The sequence below is a fragment of the Enhydra lutris genome, unplaced genomic scaffold, assembly GCF_002288905.1.
Source record: "Enhydra lutris kenyoni isolate GAN:26980312 unplaced genomic scaffold, ASM228890v2 scaffoldscaffold6, whole genome shotgun sequence".
NCBI lineage: Eukaryota > Metazoa > Chordata > Mammalia > Carnivora > Mustelidae > Enhydra > Enhydra lutris.
The window spans coordinates 20,037,203-20,046,562 of NW_019154090.1; positions in this window are offsets into that span (position 1 = coordinate 20,037,203).

Sequence of the window (9,360 nt, forward strand, 5' to 3'; positions counted from 1 at the left end):
TGGGGGGGAGGTCCTGCAGGCAGTGTGACCAGGAGACCTCCTCAAGGTGACACTAAGCTGAGGGCTGAAGGTTCAGAAACAACCAGCCACATGGATGTCAGGAAAAAGAGTCACAGCAAAGGGACAGCAAGTCCTGGGATTCCAAGGTGGGATAGGGTGTCACTAACCAGTGTGACTATGGTGGGGGGGCCTCTGGGAGAGCAGTTTCAGTCTTGCCTCTGTGTTCTTCCAGTGTGAACCCCAGGTACTGGTCATCAATCAGAGCCTCTGTCTCCTCAATTGTAATTGGAACCACAGCACAGGGCCTTGGGGAGGATCCAGTAGGAGGACGTCCATCCCATGCCTGCCTTGGAAAGGACTCGGCACACAAGACCCAGGGGCTCAACACTGGGAGGGCCTTGAAATCATTCAAACCCACTCCAGGTAAGAGAAGAAGGAAATCTTTATCCTGCTCTTTCTCTGTCTCTGTTCCTTGACCTCCACTTTTCTTTGCAATCTGCTTTATCCTCCTCCTTCAGACTGGCTTCCTCCACTGTATGTGTCTGCCCACCAACCTCCCACCTGCCATGCAATAATTCAAATAAATTAAGTTGTCAAGACACCAACTTAGCCCCAACTGGACAGGAACTCTCAGCCTGAGTGCCTGGCACCATCAACTCCTGTCTCTACATCTCCAAGTTGAATTCTTGAGAGGGGACCCAAGTGTCTTCTCAGCTGACAACTGACAAACAGGTTTTAGCACATGCCGCTCAGTCCAGGCAATATGACCTGAAAGAAGAATGGAGCTATCTGTGCGCGCCATGGGCAGCCAATGGGGGAGAGCCTTCTGGCGGGCTTGCAGCCATCTATAGCTTGAGTCAGAAAAGACACTGGCCTTTGGCTCCAAGAAGAGACCCTCTAGTCCTAGTGCATCACACCTACCAGGCCATCCTCACCCTCCTGCCAGCTTGACCAGATGCCAGTAAAATACAAGGATCCTCTCCCTTTTTAGAGTCAACCTCCCTCCAAGAGCTAAACTGGAATCAGACTCTTGACGGCTCTTAACCATGTACTCTCTATGGTCCTGTGGGAACCACAGCCCTCTGGCTACAGGAACCTCCTGTCTATGGAAGCTTTCTGCCTATCTGTGGGAACCTCCTCCCTCTGTCTATGGAAGCTTCCTCCCTGTGGAAGCCTCCTCTTTGTCTTTAAGAATCTTCTCCCTGTCTATAGGAACCTCCTCCCTCTGTCTATGGGAACCTCCTCCCTCTGTCTATGGAAGCTTCCTCCCTGTTGGTGGGAGCCACCTCTCTGTCTGTAAGAAACTTCTCCCTGTCTGTGGGAGCCTCCTCCCTCTTTGAGGGAACCTCCTCCCTCTGTCTGTGAAAGTCTCCTCCCTAACTGCAGGAACCTTCTTCCAGCTGTGGGAACATCCTCCTTCTGTCAATGGAAGCTTCCTCCCAGTCTGTGGAAACCTGCTGTCTGTCTGTGGGAGCCTCCTCCCCCTATCTGTGGGAACTTCCTCCCTCATCTGTGGGAACCTTCCATCCCCACCCCCAGCAGCCCCTCCTCACTGCAGCCTCTGTGGAAAGTGTTCATCTCCCCAATGGCCTCCTTTAAATAGCTCAATTGAAGGGATTATGGACTCCTCACTGAGTGCTTCACATTAAAGATTCATAGAAGCACAATATATATTTTAATAAGGCAGGTTGTACAATACAGAACTCAACTCTACACAAAGCACATGGCTGAGAACTGAGGCAAAGCGCTTGAGGGATCTACAGTCACCACAGCTGGGGGCAGAGAAACGTGATGGTTTGGGAACCTCTTTTCCCCACACCCTGGACTCCCCCACCCACCCACCCACGGCTGAGGAGCCTCGCACACATGTGTGCACTCACACCCACATGCATGCCTGCATACTGACACACTCATATGCATACATGTAGAACTTCATGCATTTGTGCACACTCACATGCATAGCACACACATGCACACTTACACACTCCCACGCACACAGTAATGCACACATATGCAAGGTCACACACATGCACTCATATACACACTTACAGGCACACAGTAATACACATGCACATGCACAACCATGCACATGCACACTTATACACACACTCCCACACACACAGTAATGCACACACATGCGGTCAAACACATGCACACTTATACACACACTACCTGCCACACAGTAATATACATGCACATGCACAGTCACACACATGCACACTTATACATACACTCCCACTCACACAGTAATACACATGCACATTCACACACATATGCACACCGTAAGAGTGCCTTTAGCCACACTCACCAGACTTACAAGGAAAATAACAGTAACAACTACCAGTGGCAGGCCCTCCAGAAGCCCTGGCTCCTTTATGTTCCTGATAAAGGGTTCCTATATCCATTTCACACCAACAAAAACACTCCATAAAACCTTGGCAAATTCATCTGCCCAAGGTCACACAGCCAACCCAGGCTGAGGCAGCATTTGGCCCCAGATCCAGCCAACTCTAAATTCAGCCTCTCGACCCCTGAAAGCAAGACCTCCTTACAGACAAACCATCACAGAGAACCACCTCAGATCCTTTCTGGAAAGGCAGGAGGGGATAAGGGAAGAGATAAAGAAACCTGCATTTAGATATACACAAAGTCCCAGTGACACCCTTGCATGGGCACACACTCCCTGACCGTCCTTTTTCATGTAACTATGTATCATGCAATTAGATCTACCCACTTGTACAGACCCAAGAACCCACACACTACACACACACACACACACACACACGCACGCACACACACACTCACACATACAGGAAGGGTGACCAACCACCCCACCCCCATTTTCCAGGACTGAGAGGTTTCATGGGACATAGACTTTCAGGGTTAAGACCTAGATGGCTCCAGGAAAACCAGCCTGAGTTGGTCAGTCTACACATAGGCACACACCCAGAAACTCTGGGGTACCACGCCCACACCCACAGGTGCTTGGCGGCTCACAAAGCTCGGGTGCACTGGGTGTAGCAGGGTTTGAGGTTGGAGACAGGGAGAAGTGGGGCCTTCATCCTCCACCTTCAATGTGTCAGGGCTGTCCTGAGTCCACCTTATTGGTTCATCTGCTCTGCCCTCCTCCTGACCTGCCCTGGCTCATCTTCCCTCCCCCCAGGATTCAAGGAAGCTTGGCATGAAGTGGGGCCACAGGGCCCACGCACTTTAAGGAGGCAGGAACCTCGCGCCCCAGATTCACCCATCATTGAGCTCAAAAGACAGGATGAATCTCCCAGATCCCTACCTACTCCTGGAAAGCTGGGCCTCTGCCTGTCACACCGTCACCAGCACCCAAGCAGCCCATGCACATGCCTCCACCCCTCAGGCAGGGTCTGGAACCCACTCGCTATCTCCCCTCGCCTCAGGAACCACACAGAGAAAATGGGTGGAACCCTCACTCTCCAGGACCTCCATGGACCCTGGCTGATCCCAGCTTCACTCCTGGCCCAGCCCCTGGTTGGCAGCAGGACTGGGGAAAGATGACTCCAAAGTCGTCTTCAGCAGCAGCCCAAGCCTTGAGGCCTTTGACTCGGGCAGCCCCTATCCAATGTATCTGGGATCCTGTTGCCTCCTGTCAACTTTGGCTGTACCACCATCATCTGTCACCTGGACTACTACACTCCTGGCCTCCGAATAGGCTCCCACACAGTTTCTTCTCAACCACACAGCCAAAGAGCCTGTATTTGCTGGCTTTATTGAGGGATAACTGACATACGATAAACCCCACATATCCGTATTTAAAGGGTACAATTTGTTAACTTTTGACACGTGAGCGTATACATGTAGTTACTTGCAACCCATTGATCTTTCTTGATAGAGTCTCTGTTCAAATCTTTTGCTAATTTTCTGCTGGGTGTTTGTTCCCTTCATGTAGAGTTTTGAGAGTTCCTTCTATATTCTGGATACTAGTCCTTTAGCAGATACATAATTTGCAAGCTTTCCTCTTCATTTGAAGCTTGTCTTTTCATTCTCTTGACAGTGTCTTTTGAAGATGAAATATTTTAAATTTTGAAGTTAATTTATTCGTTTGTTTCTTTTATGGATCATGCTTTTGGTGTCTTATCTAAGAAACAATCACCCAATCCAAGGTCAAAAATATCTTCTCCTGTTTCCTTCTAGAAGTTTTATAGTTTCATGTTTTAAATTTAGATCCATGATCCACTTTAATAAAAATGTTCTAGGGTACCTGGGTGGCTCAGTTGGTTAAGTGACTGCCATTGGCTCAGGTCATGATCTCAGAGTCCCGGGATCGAGTCCCGCATCAGGCTCCCAGCTCTGTGGGGAGTCCGCTTCTCCCTCTGACCTTCTCAGCTCTCATGCTCTCTCTCACTCTCTCTCTCAAATAAATAAATAAAATATATAAAAAAATAAAAATTTTCTATGTGATAAGTTATGAATCATTATTTTTTTTGTATATGGATATCCAAATGCTCTAACACCATTTATTAGAAAAACTATCCTTTCTCCATAAAATTACCTATACTTTTGTCAAAAATCAGTTGTCCATATATGCATGAATCCACACCAGGACTCTTCAGTCCTGTTACCATTATCTATTTATCTATCTTTTTTTTTTTATTATATACTTTTTTTAAAATTAATTTATTTATTTATTTTTATAAACATATATTTTTATCCCCAGGGATACAGGTCTGTGAATCGCCAGGTTTACACACTTCACAGCACTCACCATAGCACATACCCTCCCCAATGTCCATAACCCCACCCCCCCTCCCAACCCCCCTCCCCCCATCAACCCTCAGTTTCTTTTGTGAGATTAAGAGTCACTTATGGTTTGTCTCCCTCCCAATCCCATCTTGTTTCATTTACTCTTCTCCTACCCCCTTAACCCCCCATGTTGCATCTCCTCTCCCTCATATCAGGGAGATCATATGATAGTTCTCTTTCTCCGATTTACTTATTTCGCTAAGCATGATACCCTCTAGTTCCATCCATGTCATCGCAAATGGCAAGATTTCATTTCTTTTGATGGCTGCATAGTATTCCATTGTATATATATGCCATATCTTCTTTATCCATTCGTCTGTTGATGGACATCTAGGTTCTTTCCATAGTTTGGCTATTGTAGACATTGCTGCTATAAACATTCGGGTGCACGTGCCCCTTCGGATCACTACGTTTGTATCTTTAGGGTAAATACCCAGCAGTGCAATTGCTGGGTCATAGGGTAGTTCTATTTTCAACATTTTGAGGAACCTCCATGCTGTTTTCCAGAGTGGTTGCACCAGCTTGCATTCCCACCAACAGTGTAGGAGGGTTCCCCTTTCTCCGCATCCTTGCCAGCATCTGTCATTTCCTGACTTGTTAATTCTAGCCATTCTGACTGGTGTGAGGTGATATCTCATTGTGGTTTTGATTTGTATTTCCCTGATGCCGAGTGATGTGGAGCACTTTTTCATGTGTCTGTTGGCCATCTGGATGTCTTCTTTGCAGAAATGTCTGTTCATGTCCTCTGCCCATTTCTTGATTGGATTATTTGTTCTTTGGGTGTTGAGTTTGCTAAGTTCTTTATAGATTTTGGACACTAGCCCTTTATCTGATATGTCATTTGCAAATATCTTCTCCCATTCTGTCAGTTGTCTTCTGGTTGTGTTAACTGTTTCTTTGCTGTGCAAAAGTTTTTGACCTTGATATAATCCCAATAGTTCATGTTTGCCCTTGCTTCCCTTGCTTTTGGCGATGTTCCTAGGATGATGTTGCTGCAGCTGAGGTCGAAGAGGTTGCTGCCTGTGGTCTCCTCAAGGATTTTGATGGATTCCATTCTCACAATGAGATCCTTCATCCATTTTGAGTCTATTTTCGTGTGTGGTGTAAGGAAATGATCCAATTTCATTTTTCTGCATGTGGCTGTCCAATTTTCCCAACACCATTTATTGAAGAGGCTGTCTTTTTTCCATTGGACATTCTTTCCTGCTTTGTCGAAGATGAGTTGACCATAAAGTTGAGGGTCTATTTCTGGGCTCTCTATTCTGTTCCATTGATCTATGTGTCTGTTTTTGTGCCAGTACCATGCTGTCTTGATGATGACAGCTTTGTAATAGAGCTTGAAGTCCGGAATTGTGATGCCACCAACTTTGGCTTTCTTTTTCAATATTGCTTTGGCTATTCGAGGTCTTTTCTGGTTCCATATAAATTTTAGGATTATTTGTTCCATTTCTTTGAAAAAAATGGATGGTACTTTGATAGGAATTGCATTAAATGTGTAGATTGCTTTAGGTAGCATAGACATTTTCACAATATTTATTCTTCCAATCCAGGAGCATGGAACATTTTTCCATTTCTTTGTGTCTTCCTCAATTTCTTTCATGAGTACTTTATAGTTTTCTGTGTATAGATTCTTAGTCTCTTTGGTTAGGTTTATTCCTAGGTATCTTATAGTTTTGGGTGCAATTGTAAATGGGATTGACTCCTTAATTTCTCTTTCTTCTGTCTTGTTGCTGGTGTAGAGAAATGCAACTGATTTCTGTGCATTGATTTTATATCCTGACACTTTACTGAATTCCTGTACAAGTTCTAGCAGTTTTGGAGTGGAGTCTTTTGGGTTTTCCACATATAGTATCATATCATCTGCGAAGAGTGATAGTTTGACTTCTTCTTTGCCGATTTGGATGCATTTAATTTCCTTTTGTTGTCTGATTGCTGAGGCTAGGACTTCTAGTACTATGTTGAATAGCAGTGGTGATAACGGACATCCCTGCCGTGTTCCTGACCTTAGCGGAAAAGCTTTCAGTTTTTCTCCATTGAGAATGATATTTGCGGTGGGTTTTTCATACATGGCTTTGATAATATTGAGGTATGTGCCCTCTATCCCTACACTTTGAAGAGTTTTGATCAGGAAGGGATGCTGTACTTTGTCAAATGCTTTTTCAGCATCTATGGAGAGTATCATATGGTTCTTGTTCTTTCTTTTATTAATGTGTTGTATCACATTGATTGATTTGCGGATGTTGAACCAACCTTGCAGCCCTGGAATAAATCCCACTTGGTCGTGGTGAATAATCCTTTTAATGTACTGTTGAATCCTATTGGCTAGTATTTTGGCCAGAATTTTTGCATCTGTGTTCATCAAGGATATTGGTCTGTAGTTCTCTTTTTTGATGGGATCCTTATCTGGTTTTGGGATCAAGGTGATGCTGGCCTCATAAAAAGAGTTTGGAAGTTTTCCTTCCATTTCTATTTTTTGGAACAGTTTCAGGAGAATAGGAATTAGTTCTTCTTTAAATGTTTGGTAGAATTCCCCCGGGAAGCCGTCTGGCCCTGGGCTTTTGTTTGTTTGGAGATTTTTGATGACTGTTTCAATCTCCTTACTGGTTATGGGTCTGTTCAGGCTTTCTATTTCTTCCTGGTTCAGTTGTGGTAGTTTATATGTCTCTAGGAATGCATCCATTTCTTCCAGATTGTCAAATTTGTTGGCGTAGAATTGCTCATAGTATGTTCTTATAATTTTCTGTATTTCTTTGGTGTTCGTTGTGATCTCTCCTCTTTCATTCATGATTTTATTTATTTGGGTCCTTTCTCTTTTCTTTTTGATAAGTCTGGCCAGGGGTTTATCGATCTTATTAATTCTTTCAAAGAACCAGCTCCTAGTTTCGTTGATTTGTTCTATTGTTTTTTTGGTTTCTATTTCATTGATTTCTGCTCTGATCTTTATGATTTCTCTTCTCCTGCTGGGTTTAGGGTTTCTTTCTTGTTCTTTCTCCAGCTCCTTTAGGTGTAGGGTTAGGTTGTGTACCTGAGACCTTTCTTGTTTCTTGAGAAAGGCTTGTACCGCTATATATTTTCCTCTCAGGACTGCCTTTGTTGTGTCCCACACATTTTGAACCGTTGTGTTTTCATTATCATTTGTTTCCATGAATTTTTTCAATTCTTCTTTAATTTCCTGGTTGACCCATTCATTCTTTAGAAGGATGCTGTTTAGTCTCCATGTATTTGGGTTCTTTCCAAATTTCCTCTTGTGATTGAGTTCTAGCTTCGGAGCATTGTGGTCTGAAAATATGCAGGGAATGATTCCAATCTTTTGATAATGGTTGAGACCTGATTTAGGACCAAGAATGTGATCTATTCTGGAGAATGTTCCATGTGCACTAGAGAAGAATGTGTATTCTGTTACTTTGGGATGAAATGTTCTGAATATATCTGTGATGTCCATCTGGTCCAGTGTGTCATTTAAGGCCTTGATTTCCTTGTTGATCTTTTGCTTGGATGATCTGTCCATTTCAGTGAGGGGAGTGTTAAAGTCCCCTACTATTATTGTATTATTTTTGATGTGTTTCTTTGATTTTGTTATTAATTGGTTTATATAGTTGGCTGCTCCCACGTTAGGGGCATAGATATTTAAAATTGTTAGATCTTCTTGCTGGATAGTTCCTTTGAGCATGATATAGTGTCCTTCCTCATCTCTTATTATAGTCTTTGGCTTAAAATCTAATTGATCTGATATAAGGATTGCCACTCCTGCTTTCTTCTGATGTCCATTAGCATGGTAAATTCTTTTCTACCCCCTCACTTTAAATCTGGAGGTGTCTTCGGGTTTAAGATGAGTTTCTTGTAGGCAACATATAGATGGGTTTTGTTTTTTTATCCATTCTGATACCCTGTGTCTTTGGATTGGGGCATTTAGCCCATTAACATTCAGGGTAACTATTGAGAGATATGAATTTAGTGCCATTGTATTGCCTGTAAGGTGACTGTTATTGTATATTGTCTCTGTTCCTTTCTGATCTACTACTTTTAGGGTCTCTCTTTGCTTAGAGGACCCCTTTCAATATTTCCTGTAGAGCTGGTTTGGTATTTGCAAATTCTTTCAGTTTTTGTTTGTCCTGGAAGCTTTTAATCTCTCCTTCTATTTTCAATGATAGCCTAGCTGGATATATTATTCTTGGCTGCATGTTTTTCTCATTTAGTACTCTGAATATATCATGCCAGCTCCTTCTGGCCTGCCAGGTCTCTGTGGATAAGTCTGCTGCCAATCTAATATTTTTACCATTGTACGTTACAGACTTCTTTTCCCGGGCTGCTTTCAGGATCTTCTTGTTGTCACTAAGACTTGTAAATTTTACTATTAGGTGACAGGGTGTGGACCTATTCTTATTGATTTTGAGGGGGGTTCTCTGAACCTCCTGGATTTTGATGCTTGTTCCCTTTGCCATATTGGGGAAATTCTCTCCAATAATTCTCTCCAATATACCTTCTGCTCCCCTCTCTGTTTCCTCTTCTTCTGGAATCCCAATTATTCTAATGTTGTTTCGTCTTATGGTGTCACTTAGCTCTCGAATTCTCCCCTCGTGGTCCAGT